Below are 15,528 nucleotides of genomic sequence, written 5' to 3' on the forward strand. Positions count from 1 at the left end.
AGTTAGTAGACAAAGTAATAAGAAAAATACTGTTTGTTAGGGTTTTTAAGAAATATGTATGTGGTGTCTATGGTGTTGGTTCATTTAGAAAAATAAAAGTTATGTACTCACCATAACTATGTATCTGTGCCATCCATTTTACTTTTTCCTCAACTGATGGGTGTGGGATCCAACCTTGGATCTGGCTCGGCCACATTTACCTACAAGCTCCTCCCTTCACTGATACAGGCCCAGATTCTTGTAATACTTCAGATCATGTTTGCTGCCCCAAAAGCAGAGAGACTAACCATAGCCAGTATAGAAGGAAAGTCAGTAGGAAAAATAGGGGCTTAAACATGAAACAGTGGTTCCATATTCACTATCTGGTCACTCCCAGATAAAAGGCAGGGGGAAGGAGGGCAGAAAGTTGAGGAAGAATGAAAATGGACAAATATCAGGAATGGAAGCTTTAGACAAAAAAACAGAAGTAGTAGCCATGGATCTAATAGAATGACCTTTAGGAGATCTGGGCAAGGAAAGGTCTTGTTGAATGTAAACAAACAATATGCAATCTATTAGCCAGTTTGCTAAAGTAACTTTGGAAACTTATTTCGCCAGCCTGTTGGAGACAAAGGGGGCAAACAACTGATCTGTTTTTCTGAAGTCTTTTGTTCTATGGAGATAAAAATGGAGCTGTCTATGTATATCTAAGAGACAAAGCATGTATTCACCTTTGTTAGAGAAGTTAGGGAAGAAAACAGGTAAATTGATGGCCTGGTTATGTTCCACTCTAAGGATACTTTAGACAGAAAGGAAGGATTAGTTCGTAATGTAGCCCTATCTTTTTGCAAAACCAAATAAGGGGATTTTGAAGAGAGTGCTTGGAGTTCAGACTCTCATGTTGCTGAAGTAATTGCCAGTAGGAAGACAGTCTCCAAGAAAGAAACTTGAGATCAGACTTGACTTACAGCTCAGAAGGTCTGAGTTAAACCCTGCAGTAACAGCCTTAGATCACAGGGTGGAGTATGGTCTTTAACTGGAGGTCTAAGCAAAAAAGTGCCTTTAAGGAAAGCTTTATATAGTTTGGATGAAGCTAGAGGGAAAAGCATAGTCTCCAGTATGATAATTCGAGATGACTGCTAACTGAACTTTGAGGGTAGAAAAACTAGCTCCTTCTTGAAAAATTGAAGTTAGGAAACACAGGACAGAAGAAATAGATGCAGTAAAAGGATCCAATTCTCCTTAATGGACCTAACAAGAAAGTCATTTACATTTGGAGGCTTTCTGGGTGACAGCAAATACTGTCAGACTGGGGAGGAAGGCCTGAGCTGTCTAACCACTAGTGGAATTGGAGAAACCATGCGGTTAATTTCAGGCATGCAATGTCCATGTGTGCCATCCCTGAGGGATGAGAGATCATGTCTGGGCTGGAGTCCATTATCCACAGTTTACATAGGTGAGACCCAAGAAAGGGGAACCATGTCTGACAAGGCCAAAAGGGAGCAATGAGAATAACCTTGTTCTTCAACTAAAGTGCTTTCTGGAGAAATATGGGGACTAGAGGAATGGGGAGATAAGCATAAAGGAGACCAAAGGGCCAAATGTAGACTACAGTATCTCTCAGTGACTCCTACGGGGGGGGGGTATCAGGCCAAAGAACCTCCTGCACTTGTTAATAAAAAAAAATAGACATAAATACTCATAGGAAACTAGAAACTGTTTAATAAAATGAAACGAAGATGAAATAGCAGTCAACTAAGAGCTTTCACCTTAAAATCCACTAGCTTTATCAGAGTTGTGTAAAAAACATTAAAATCAAGCTTAAGTACCCTCATAATAACATGTGCAACCAATCACAATAAAATTCATAGCTAATTCAATTAGAATAATTAACACAGTTTAAAAAAATATTAAAAAACTAATCACTTGAAACAAAATAAAAGTATAACTCTCACAGCAAAATCATCAATTGTTGGTGAAATAACAATACAAGTAACAGTAAAAAAGAAGAACACTTAGATTACTTTCTTTTTTAAAACTGATACCTAAACTAATATATTAATATAAGTCTAACCACAATTTATAGAACACTAATAATAAAACCTACAAAAATACCTAGACTGAAAATTCTTGTAATGAAGTAAACCTACTTCAGATCTGGCAAGCCCTTTGTCTCAATATAGGCGCCAGCAAAATACTATCATTGAGTCCTGATGAAATGTTGGTATTTAACCTCATTTGCCATTTACTTTCTCTTGCTGCTACTTCCAATCTAATGTCACCACCTCTCTCATCAATTGGGTCTATATTAGAACATCGAAGTTTCAAAACTTCGAATGTTCTAAAATCGAACCCTATTCAGCGAAAGCTGAAAACGTCAAACATACAGAACAGGAAGTTTTTTCCTAGAGAAAAAATTTGCTGTTCCAAAACACATACACACAACACAAGCACACCAGACAAACAGCAATCCACACACATACACCTAAAATCGTACACCTAACCCTACACTAAACTATACACACACCACTAACTATCCACTTACCTTAACCCAAATCCTAACCCTAAGGTCCGTCACTATCGCACACTCACCTCACCCACGCCCTAACCCTAACTCAACTACCCCGCCCTAACCCTCATGTCCACACAATCGCACACTTACCTAACCCGCACCCTAACCCTAACTCACCTAACCTGCCCTAACCCTCATGTCCACACAATCGCACACATACCTAACCCACGCCCTAACCCTAACTCACCTAACCCGCCCTAGCCATCATGTCCACACAATCGCACACATACCTAACCCGCACCCTAACCCTAACTAACCTAACCCGCACTCAATCACACACTTACCTGAACCCAACCCGTAACTTTCCACCACAGTGCTGAAAATACCAAAGCAACAGAAACGGACAACCAAATTCTTTCCCTAGGAAAAAATTTGGTTTTCTGTTGCTTCGATATTTTCAGCTTTCACTGAATAGGGTTCAATATCAGAACATTCGAAGTTTTGAAACTTCAGTGTTCTAATATAGACCCCATCAATTTGTACCTTGTCAATCACAAAGAAAATAAACCTTCTAAAATTGTCACATTTATTACTGTGAACAAAAAGAGCATTATGTGGATCCCTGTTTTTTATTGTCCTAAGGTGTTCACTGATTTTATCCCTCAGTCTGCGTACAGTTTTTCTGACATAAAAAGATGCACAGGATACACAAGTAGCAAGGTAGGCTAACAGAGTCGTATTACAATTGCATCTTCCCGGACATCTAATAGAGTAATTGTACTTGCCTACTGTAACGTAAGGTCCATCACTGATAAACTTGCAATATTTGCAGGCACCACATTTCATCATGGGGGATTTGTACCCAGGTTTTGCAATGGTCTTAGGACCCCCCCTCTATGATGTTTTTAATATTCTTGCCCCTACTGTGTACTATTCAGGGCTTATTGCCCAGCAACTCCTTAGTTACTTCTCCAAAACAAGTGTCCCAACATCTATTGACAATAGAACATATGTTTGAAGAATGTGTGTTGTAATGTAAAACCATAATATCAGTAACTTTTTCTTTTGATCTTGTTTATGTCTGTGCACAGATAGTATTTAAAATAGGGGTAAAAGAGGTGTTTCTTTTAAGCATAACCTCCTTCTTGACTTTGATCAACATTTTTAATGAGTACCCCCTCTCAATGAACATGCCTATTAACACATAAATTTCAATGGTAAAGTTAAAGTCATCACTTATTAAATAGGATAATCTCACCATTTGGCCCTTAATAATACTGTTCATTTGATGGGGTGAGTGACAACATTTGAAGGGCAGCAGGCTATTGGAGTATGTCTTTTTTCTATAAATGGTACTGCTAAGTTCTTGGTTTATCTCATTTTTAAACAATTTAATATCTAAATATTCTACCTCATTAAGCTTCCATTTGCTAGTAAATTTGAAAAAAATAGGTAGTGGAATTTAAATAGTCTACAAATTCCTCAGCGTCTTTCTCACTCCCTTGCCATAGGATGAGTACATCATCCAAAAAACGGTTATACAACCTGATTTTATCATAATAATATGAGCTAAACACAATATTCCTCTCCCACTCAAGGAGTGCAAGGTTGGCAAATATGGGAGCATACTTGGCCCCCATCGCTACTCCTGAAATCTGAAGATAGATTTCACCCTCAAACATTAACAAATTATTTTTTAAGACAAGTTCCATGATGTCTGTGAGAAAGACAATTTTTTTCTGGCTTCATTTGAGAACTCTTCTTTAAGCTCTCCTGGAACATCTCCATCCTTCAGAATGTGGAATTACTGAAAATAGCTTGACAATGTCAGTATTCAAGAATTAATAACTACCTGCATTTTTTACTGCTTTAAGTCTTTCTAAACAGTACCAGGAATCCTTCAGAATGTGGTCAGATTCTCTAACCACTGGACTGGCCCATTTATCAATTAATGCTGCTAGAGGATCTGTCTTGGAACCTCTTGCTGCCACGATGGGCTTAAATGGTGGATCTTACAACTTTTTATGAATCTTAGGGATTCCAAACACTGTAGGTAGTAATGGGTTAACAACAGTCAAATAACTCATTTCAGTTTGATCTATAACACCCTGAAATAGGGCATCAGAAAGAAAATAATCAATCCTCATGTACGCTCTGTTAACTTCATTTCTAGACACTTGAATAAGTATGTTAAACATTTTTGAAACAGTCAATCTGAGTCATTACAACAAGCCCACCACCCTTGTTAGGCTTCATGAATCTCAAGTTTTTGTCTCTAGCTAATTTACAGAGAATATTTATTTCATCATAGGTTAATTTTTTTACATTTGTGGTTACTTGTTGCCAGTTCTTTTCTTATCTCAAATTCACACATTCTTTCAAAAACTAAAGTCTCTGGATTGTTTGGAGGGATAAATGTACTTTTTCTCACCAAAGTATTTTGGTTAGAATCAGCATTTGACTGACCTTTAAACAATAGTTTCAGATTTAATTTCCTCACAAACAATTTTAAATTTTTAGAAAGTAATCTAAGTGTTCTTCAAAGTCTTGTTTACTGTTACTTGTATTGTTCTTTCACCAAGAATTGATGCTTTTGCTGTGAGACTTTTACTTTATTTTGTTTCAAGTGATAGTTTTTTTTAATGTTTTTTTTAAACTGTGTTAATTATTCTAATCGAATTAGCCATGAATTTTATTGTGATTGGTTGCACATATTATTATGAGGGTACTTAAGCTTGATTTTAATGTTTTTTTACACAACTCTGATGAAGCCAGTGGATTTTAAGGTTAAAGCACTTAGTTGTTTGCTATTTCACCTTCGTTTCATTTTGTTAAACAGTTTCTAGTTTCCTACGAGTATTTGTGACTATTTTTTTTGTTTTATTAACAAGTTTTTTGTTTGTCAGACTCCTGCAATTGTTGTTGTGGGGAGGATTTTCCATTAATAGGGTCAACCTTGCCGCAGTCTGATTGAGTGACCAGTCATGAGTCATCAGAATTTACCTGTTGAGTTTGTCTGCTAATATGTTGGATTTCCCCAGTATGTGCATTGTCAAAAGAAAAGAGTTGGAGGAGATTGCCCACTGCCACATTCTAATTGCTTCTTGACAAAGGTGGTAGTATTGTGTGCTCCCCTGTATGTTGATGTACCAAACCACAGACATGTTGTCTGTTTGGATAGCAATTGTTTCTGGAGAGAGTCCTGAAAGACCTGCACTGCTAGAAGGACCATCCTCATCTCCAGAAGATTGGTATGCATACTTGTCTCTTCCTGGGTCCACGTGCCTTGGACTGTCTGTCCCAAGAAATGTGCCTCTCTCCCAATTGGGAGGCTTCTCTGGTCACAGTGGCTACTGGGGATGGAATCACAAAGGGGGCATCCCTGACAAACTTTGTTAGATTGTATCCACCAAAGCAGGCAATTTCTGCAAACCTGAGTGAGTTTTATTGGTAAGGAAAGAGGATGTTGAAGAAGTGACCACTGAACAGCTAGGGTCCATTTAATTATTCTCATATAGAACCAAGACAATGTGATCAAGACAAGTTATAGCTGCTGCCATTGACCCTTAATCCTGGAGGATCAGTCTTGCTGGGGCAGAGGGGTGTGAAAGAATCTGTCTCACCTGCAGTTTTACAGACTATACTCTGTTTGATGGAAGAAATGCCAGTTGACTGGTGGTGTCCAGGTGAGCACCCATAAACTCCAAGATTTGGACTGGTTGTAGATGAGATTTGACATAATTGTGTTACAAAACAATGACATAGTTGGAGCAAGTAACCCCTGGCTTTTTCAAGGAGATGTCTGGTTGGGACAGTGAGGTCCCACTCATCTAGGTAAGGAAACATTGAATCTGAGCAGCCTCAGGTGAGTTGCTACCACAGCCATACACTTGGTGAACACCCTGGTGGCTGTTATAACACCAAAGAACAAAGCTCTGAACTGATGGTGACCAGCTCCCCAGCCAAAAATACAGATATCTTCAGGAGCATCTGTTCATTTTGATGTGATAGTACATCTCCTGGAGATTGCTAGAGCACATCTAGTCATCCTTTTGCAGAAATGGTAGAATGGACTGAACCATGACCATCCAGAACTTTGAGTTCTTTACAAACTGCTTGAGATTTCAGGGGGACAGAGTAGGTTTCAGGTCCCCTGTCTTCTTTGTCACTATAAAGAACCTTGAGTAAGTTCAAAATCCTCTCTGGTCTGGTGGGACCTCTTGGATGACTCTTTTGTCTAGCAGCTATTGAATTTCTAAGGCTGCTAACTCCCACTGACTAGATGAAAGTTTGGGAAGCCTTTTCCATTTGGATGGTGGGATTTGAAAAAAAGGAATGTAATAGCCTCTGGATACAATTTTTTGCACCCAAGTGTCTTTTGTGAGTGATGCCCAGGCTTCTGGGTGCAGCAACAAGTGTCCCCCAACTGCCTCCAGAGAAGAAATGTCAGGCAACCCTTCAAGAAGGCTGGAAGGGTTTATCCACTGGAACCCCCCTCCCCACCCACCTCTGAGGGAAGCTTCCCCCCCTTGTGAATCCTGGAAAGGACCTTGTGACTTTTGGAAACATATTTTCCACCTCTGTGCTAATTTCTGGAAAAGGATCTCTGCAAGGTAGAAAAGCATATTCCCACAGCAGACAAAGTCTTCCCTTCCTGCTCACTGTACGAGAGCATTTATCTGATGGACCAAACAAGGAAGATCCATCAAAGGGAGCATTGATGACTGAAGACTAGAAGGGCTCCACAAAATCAAGCATCCAGGTATGCCTCCTTACAGTTATGCCTGAACCTGCTGCCCATAAGGTACCTTTGGCTGCATGAGAGATTAACCTCATGGATATGTTTGAGACTGAAGGGTAGCCAGTTGTGAAGATAGGAGTTGTGCTCCTCCACAGACATGGACCCAGGAAGAGATTTGTAGAGTTCTTTAATCAAATCTCTCTGCAATCTAGTGAAGTGTGCCAAATAATTCAGTGACCAAAGAGCAAAATTTGCTGAGGCATAAATGCACATTACAAATCTGTCCAACACACTGAACTCTTTTAAGAGGATGGACAGAAACACTCTGTTCTGCTAGCACTTTAGTGGCAGCCGCCACAACCATGGCATCCACAGGAACCCCCGTTACTCCAATAAGGCCAGTCTTCTGAAGGGATAGCGAGGAATGGGCTGTATGGTATCCGGGTTCCTTCCATTCCCAGCAAGACATCAAATCTACACGGTCATCAGCCTCTAGAACATGGGGTGGGGGTAATCCAAGACTAGATGGGTCAGACTTAAGGCTTCTAGGAATGCTGACTTCTCCAGGGAAGGGGGATTAGAAAACTATCCACCTTTCTGGATAAGGCTCTCTAGAATGTCTCCAAAAGACACCTTCTGGTGGAGACCTTGGGGACCCCTCATCTTCATTGAAATCAGTGTCTTCCATTAAAGATTCCTGAAGGGAATCTATGTGCCTCCATTTACATGACCTCTTCCAGGGAACCTGTCAGTGGGATGATCTGAAAAGGTATCGGGAGAGGAGAAGTCCCTGCAGAGGAACTGCCTGGAAGCTCAAACAGAATGGCTGTCCCTGCGGGATAGGTTGATGAGACTCAGAACTCAGAAATGATGGTAGTAGAGGCATAGGATCCAAAGAAATCGGAGTAGAATGAACTCTCACATAAGAAAAAGCCTTCTCCACCACCTCAAAGGAAGAAGGACTGGGAGAAGCCATTGCTGGCTGCACCAGAGCCAAAGCTACAGGCACTGCTGAACCTCGACTCAGCCTGGACTCCTACTGCAAGGGAGGAGTCAGACCTGAGCTGTCCAGTGCCAAATCACCAAGGGGAAGGGATGCCTCTGACATCCTCAAAGTCCAAGCCATCCCTAAAATTCTGCATCGAAGCTTCAGCTCCAAGACTCGTCCTGCTCTAGGGGGATCGGTATCAAATGAGTCAGGGGTTGCAGTTGGAGTCATTTTCTTTGGATCCAATGCATCACCTCTTAGGCTTCTCAGATCAGAGGGATCCAAAATCATCAGATGGTTTGGAGAAGGAGAAATAAGCAGATGGGAAGCAGGTTGAAGGCTCCACAGATCCGATGGAGAGAAAACCAATAACACTGAATCTAAAGCCTGAGAGAAAATACATCATCCTATCCACATCTGCTTCAGATAGGCTCCGGGAGGACCTGACAGAGGACAATGTGATAGAGGATGCAACATTCACTTTGGTATCTCCTGTAAAAAAAAAAGGTGATCTGAGTCATGAGGATATGGGCAGTGGATTGAAACAAGGACTCCAGGTTCTGGGAGATTTAAGCATCCTCACAGTCAGATATGAAAGAATCTGATCCGATCTTTTCACAATTTTATCTCGTGGCTCCAAGGCCATAGCAAGTTGCAGAGAACAAGTGGGAGACCAATTTTCTGTGCTCCCTGGCCTCCGGTGAAGATTTTTGTTTCTTGTTGGGGGTTTCAGCCCCTGAAACAGATACAGCAGAAGCAGAAGGTAGAAGCAACCCTTTCAATACCAGCTTATTGCGGTGATAACTCAAGGCCCAAAAGTTAAACCTAGCACAAATGGTGCATGGAGTTTCAATGTTGTCCACTCCCAAACAGTATACGTACTCCCTGTGGGCATCAGAATTGGTCATCTTATGTCCACAGGAAGTGCACTTTTTAAAACCCGTAAGTATTTCAGCCATAGTATAGGAAGATAAAACAGAGACAAGAAATATATATATATATATATATATATATATATATATATATATATATATATATATATATATATATATCTTTCTTTCTTTTTTTTTTAAGAGAAAATTCCAGAGGAGAAAAATACCAGTGATGGTATGTCAGAAATACCCTATGAGCATATAGGAAAAAAGGGAAAAAGGAAAGTAGTACCAACTATGGTTACCACAGGTACCCTAGAACAATGAGGAAGAAAGAGAAAGAGTGACTAATACTAGAAACCAGAAAAACTACAAAGGGAGGAAGGGTGAGAGAAAAACTCTGATGTGATAGTATGACAAAAGCTTATAAAAATAGCTAATTTCACTCACAAAAGGAGTATGGACGCACCCTATAAGCTTGAGAGAGAGAGAGAGAGAGAGAGAGAGAGATCCACATCTGAAGCAATGCAGCAAATGAGATCTGGGGTATTACAGGGTTCTGAGGCATTGTGGGTAAAGGGAGGAGCTCAAGAGTCAGATCCAAAAGTCTAAGCGAATGCAGCCAAGCCAGATCAAAGGTCAGATCCGAGATCCATCAGTTGAAGAATGAATGAAAATTACATCAGATCTGTACTTATGCACATTTAAGGATCTCTACAACAAATGGAGCCTGTTTATTAATGACATGAAATAGGTATCATTACATTTTTAATTTGATTTACTTCTATTCTTGATCTGAAAACTTACTATTGATATACACTGTAATGGTGGACACCTGCCCAAGTAAACATAACTCCACTCCTCAGAACACTGCAGTTTTTGTATTAAGTATTAAGTATTCTGTAACAAATATCCTCTCCCACATAAGACTTGTGTAAGTGTCAAATGCATGCAGGTCATTAATCACTGTACCTAAATCACTCATTTCACTAACTGCATGAAGCACCAAACTACTGACAGAACATCTCATAGATTTCTGCTAGTTCTGACACAAGTGTGTGTTATTTGAAACACTGCATGTCATATTATTTAATATACTCTTTAATTGTAAAAGTGTAAATTGCTGTATTATTCTGAATGACTGTATGCTGTTATCTACACATGCCTGTGAAATCTGTTAACATCTTACTGTTATCACTAAGATGTGTAAAAGTAGTTAAACAGTAAAGGACCTCTAATGCATATCTTAGCAGTTCCACTGGTAATCTCATAATCTGAAAACATGAACCCTTTACTGCTAGTTCCAATTTTTCTATTGATTAGCCAGTTCTTAACCCATTTAATAACCCAATAATAATTTTGTGTTTCCAAATATTAGTGCATTGATGTATGCCTTCAGAATAATGTTAAAATTGTTAACTAGGGAGGTGCCCTCATCATAAATTACTGATTTCAATCCTTGCTGATAGTTCCTGACTGCAGATTTGCTTACATAACTAAAAAACTCATTGATAAGATACTCTCTGTAGTGAAAGTATGTCACCAGCTCTGTTAGAAATGCTACATCTAAAGAAATCCCAATCCCTTAGCCCCACACCCTCCAGAGACCTCAACCTCATTACCACAATTAACAGAACATGCTGGCAGGACAGGTTCATAACCCAGAGACTGCCCATGCTATGGAACAGACTTCCCATACATGTCAAGCAGAGCACCTCTCTGACCCTCTTCAAGAAAAATCTTGATGAATAGATTGGAAACAGAAAATTCACCCCAGAGATAACACCAGTGGCTCTACTTCACAGAGGCACTGGGAACTAAGGTCGGGTGGCACTATGCCAGGGTAACCCTATGGCTAGGCTTGTAAAGGCCCCAGGGCCATTAGCCTAGTGCACACCTATGAACCTATGACCTAGAATTAGCGCTGAAGGATTATTCATTTTAGTAAGCATTTATTCCAAACAGTTTGTAAATCATATGTATTGAGCTTTTTCATTACCAAATGTGGATTCTTATGTACAAACATGTTCATATTCTACTCCCAGAAGAAGGCAAATGGCCTAAAATGTTCCATGCTATGTAGATGACATTCAGCAATGTGTCCATCTCTCTCCCCTCTCTTTCTTCCTTCCTTCCCATGTTAAGATTCTTTCCCATTTTTCTTTCATGAAATGAGAAGTGACGCTATTTAGAACTTCTTGTTTTCTGTTCATCTGCTTTGTATTTCCTTGACTACTTTGCTTTTCCCCCCATTACCTACCTAAATAATCCTTATTACACTTCTGCTTGGTCATAATCTGCATGTATCTTGGCAACTTTAACCTTTTCATCAGCCCTCCCTTTAGCTTCATTGCATTACATTAGATTACATTTTTTTGAAAACAGAAGTAGACAGTAAGCCTGTCTAGTATGCAAGTGCATTTAACATTTTACTTCTCTTCTGTCTTCATCCTTCCCACTTCAGATGTCCAGAGTATTTTTGAATGCCTCCATAAATTCATGTTCTACCACATTATCTGATCGCTCCATCCTGTGAGAACATAACTCTCATTGAAGAACTGTTTCTACAGATCCAAAAAGTAGGTGGTCCCCACTGCATGCCCCCCCCATTTCCTTCTTTTTCAGTACAATCCCTTCACATGTCCTTAACAGAATTCTCTGCATCCGCATATCACACCTGTGTCTTCACTTCTAAATCAAGAGCTTTAGCTCTTTTGATATCTAATCACACCTCATCCCATGCACCTTTATGGTGGCTTTTATCTTGACTCTGTTCAAATGTCTTATCCCTGTCATTGTATGGCCTCCAGAGTCTCACAATATTAAAGGCTTGACCTGGCCAGGGGCTAGTAGAAGTATTAACTGTCTGCTTCTAGAGTATATAAACCCCATCGTTCTGTTGGCTGTTGCAAATGCCTTCTCACAGTGCTGCTGGGTAGTCCAATCCATCCACAATTAGTATCTTTTACCTGATATTTTGTCTTTACACTCACACCCTAGCATATCTGACACCTTTCTGATTTTGCTTGCTGCTGCCTTTACTGTCTTTTCTGAAAGGTTATTGGTGCCAACATGCTCCCGTCCCTCACCTTTGAGGATCACCTTCTTTCACCTCCTTCTCAAATCTAAGCTGAGCTTTGAGACCAGTTTTATTATATTCTGGTCTTCCCAATCTCCCTTGCAAAGCATGTCAATCGCCTAATTGACTGAATTGTCATTCAACAAAAGCCCCTTTCTCTCTCTCTATGCACTGCCATTTGTTCTTGTCTTCTCAAGTTCTTTTCTCTAAGTTTTATTTACCTCCTGTATTGCTTCTTTAATCTCCTATTGGCCAAATGTGCATTTTTTGTCTTTTGGCCTTGCATTTCAAATACTATCCCTTATTTCCTCTAAGAGATGATTCACCCATTTGGTTCCCCAAATCTCCTGTGGTCAGTTGCACAGTCTATCCTTACACTGGCCTTCTTTAACCCTACAATAGTTTGACCAGTTCATCATTTATCCTGTTGTGTTCTCCACAACAGTATCACTGTTGTTGGCCAGTGGCCCCTTTATTTCTACGGTCTATACTCTCTCTCTTGCTTAATATCTTAAAATATCTGTTTGGCATCTAGTACTGACTATGTAAATTTTCTGTTGGTCACTAGACAGTTTCTTCCATGCTTTAATTGTACCCATCTGTACATGATACCAAGATACCTCACTCCACTTCTGAGAAACTGAAATTTTTCATAAGTTCAAACTATTTTGGTCCTGCCATGAGCCTGTCCAATTTGTCTCTAGATAATCACCCTTCCTTGTGGTATCTAAAAATCAATAGATAATGCGTAGCCGCCAGCACTTCTCCCGTCATCCCTTTCCTTTCACTGCCTGTTTATTTTCATTGTTTCCCACTTTTTATCTCCTTCCCATCTGTTATTGTCCCTATTGCTTTACTAGAGATATCCTCATATACTGTGGACTTATTCTGCTGACAAGATGCACATCTTTTTTTCCTATATCCTGCCTGTAATGTATTTATTGTATGATTGAAGCCCTGTCATGATTGAATTCCAGTCTCTTTTCTCAGTTGCCCAGGTTTTTGTCATACCTACTCTTTCTACAGATGCTGATTATGTCTGTAGTCCAGGGACAGATTCACATATAGCCTCCATTTGCCTACTGTATGACTCTGAGCAAATTATTTAAGCAGACTGTGCCCCAAGATGATTCTGGAAAGGGTCCACGTGTATTATTGCTCCACCCTGGTTAACAATAAAAAAAGATGGATTAATATTGCACATGGTTCTTGCATTGTGTTTCCTATAATCTCGCTGTTTATGATCATGGTATTTAAATACAAGTGACAATAGTTTAAGATATATTTACAATACATTCAGCAGAAGCATTGGGGAAAGTTAATTCAGTAATGTGTAAATTATACTGTCAAAGAAAGTATGTAATACTTCACTGGTGCAGGGAATAGAAACAAGATGTAAACGGTAAGAAGAAAAAGTAACTAGGATTGTAAGGCAATGGGAATCAGGAGGGTGGAAGGGTTGCTAGGAGAAGGAAAAAGGGGAAACTGAAGTAACAGGAATAAAACTGGAAATGGGATCTTTAGAAAAGGGTAGGAGCAAATTACATAGAAAGAAATGGGAATTGTGGGAATAATACAGGAAGAATAATGTTTTGGAGGAGGGATGGAGTTTAAAAGAAGGCAGGATTTGAATGAGCTATATAATGTTTGAATGACTGGATAGATTATTAATGATGTATAATGTTTGCAACTAAAATATGTCAATATGGTTTGTTTTCATGTGTGTATATATATATATATATATATATATATATATATATATATATATATATATATATATATATATATATATATATGGTTCCCTATCAGAAGCCTGAAACACTATAAGCCTGAAAATCAAAATCCTGAAAACTAAAGCCTGAAAATTCAAAATCCCGAAAACCCAAAATCCTGAAACTCAAAATCCTGAAAACACAAATAATGCTAATATGTCACTATAAAGACACTAATATCTACCAACTGACCCTGACCCTAACCCTAACCCTAAGGTCCGTCACTATCGCACACTCACCTGACCCGCGACCTAACCCTAACTCACCTAAACCGCCCCTAACCCCAATATTTGTCACTATTGCATACATGCCTAACCTGCGCCCTAACCCTAACTCACTTAAACCGCCCCTAACCCCAATATTTGTCACTATTGCATACATGCCTAACCTGCGCCCTAACCCTAACTCACTTAAACCGCCCCTAACCCTAACATAAAACCAACCGCACACTTACCTGAACCCAACGCATGACCTAACACCACAGGGCTAATGATAGCAAAGCCACAATGACGTCAGTATGTCCATTTTGTGTTTTCAGGATTTTGAGTTTCAGGATTTTGGGCTTTCGGGATTTTGAATTTTCAGGCTTTAGTTTTCAGGATTTTGATTTTCAGGCTTATAGTGTTTCAGTCTTCTGATAGGGATCCATATATATATATATATATATATATATATATATATATATATATATATATATAAATTAATTATTGCCTATGTCATAACTGATTATAAAATTAAGATGTTTCTTGTTTAAAGAAAATGTGGCGAAAACTTGAAAAAATAAAAGGAGACAGAACAGAGGGTAAAAGGTGGAATTTCAAAATTGAACATCATATGTAACAATATGATTAATGAAGGAGAAATAATCACAAAGGTAATCAAAAAGATCTGAGGAATATGATATCAGCCAATAAGAGAAACAATCATTCAAATAACGCTACACTTGTAAACTTAATTCCATTTATCTATCAGTCTATCCATCCATCCTTTGCTAGTCAGGTTAGTCCCACTAGGCTAGTGACCTGTTTTTATGGGAGGCCTAAGTTGGCATTAATACTACTAGAGGAAATTTGTCCAGGTTATCAGGGAACTTCCCAACTTTTTTGATAGGTGCCTTAGGATCTTTTACATCCACATGAGCTACAACCAACTCAAGCAGATGGGATCTTGGTTTAACATTTCATCAGAAGGATGGCACACTCAGGAGTGCAGTATCCTCTAATGCTGACTGCAGTGTCAGCAATTTGAAAATGTATCCATTCACCTTGAGATGAAATAGAATCTACAGCCTTCTCATCTTCCAGCACCAAATGCAAGCATGTCACTTGTTGTGCCACTGACAGTACAACATGAAACATGTAGTATAACCTGAAATCCTGCTTAAATATTAATTTAGTTGTTGATGAATTGATAGAGGTAGCTTATTCCAAGGTTTAGGCATGAATATAAAAAAGGCAACAGCCACAAAACCTGTTTTTATCTGGGAGTTGTAAGAGCCAGTGAATAGAGCAATGTCAAGTAGGGGGAGTTTAATGCTTCTGGGAGACTATATATATTGTTAACTGATTTGTATTTTTTAAGCTAG

The 15,528-nt window shown here is 39.2% G+C and overlaps 1 protein-coding gene across 1 annotated transcript in view; it reads left to right on the forward strand.

The window, feature by feature from the left end:
* Positions 1 to 15,528, forward strand: part of CFAP20DC (CFAP20 domain containing) — a 2,639,303-nt gene that overhangs the window by 2,251,464 nt on the left and 372,311 nt on the right. The gene's annotated exons all lie outside the window — the stretch shown is intronic.

This window comes from Protopterus annectens, chromosome 7.part0 (genome assembly GCF_019279795.1).
Source record: "Protopterus annectens isolate FY-2018-M chromosome 7.part0, PAN1.0, whole genome shotgun sequence".
Classification (NCBI taxonomy): Eukaryota; Metazoa; Chordata; order Ceratodontiformes; family Protopteridae; genus Protopterus; species Protopterus annectens.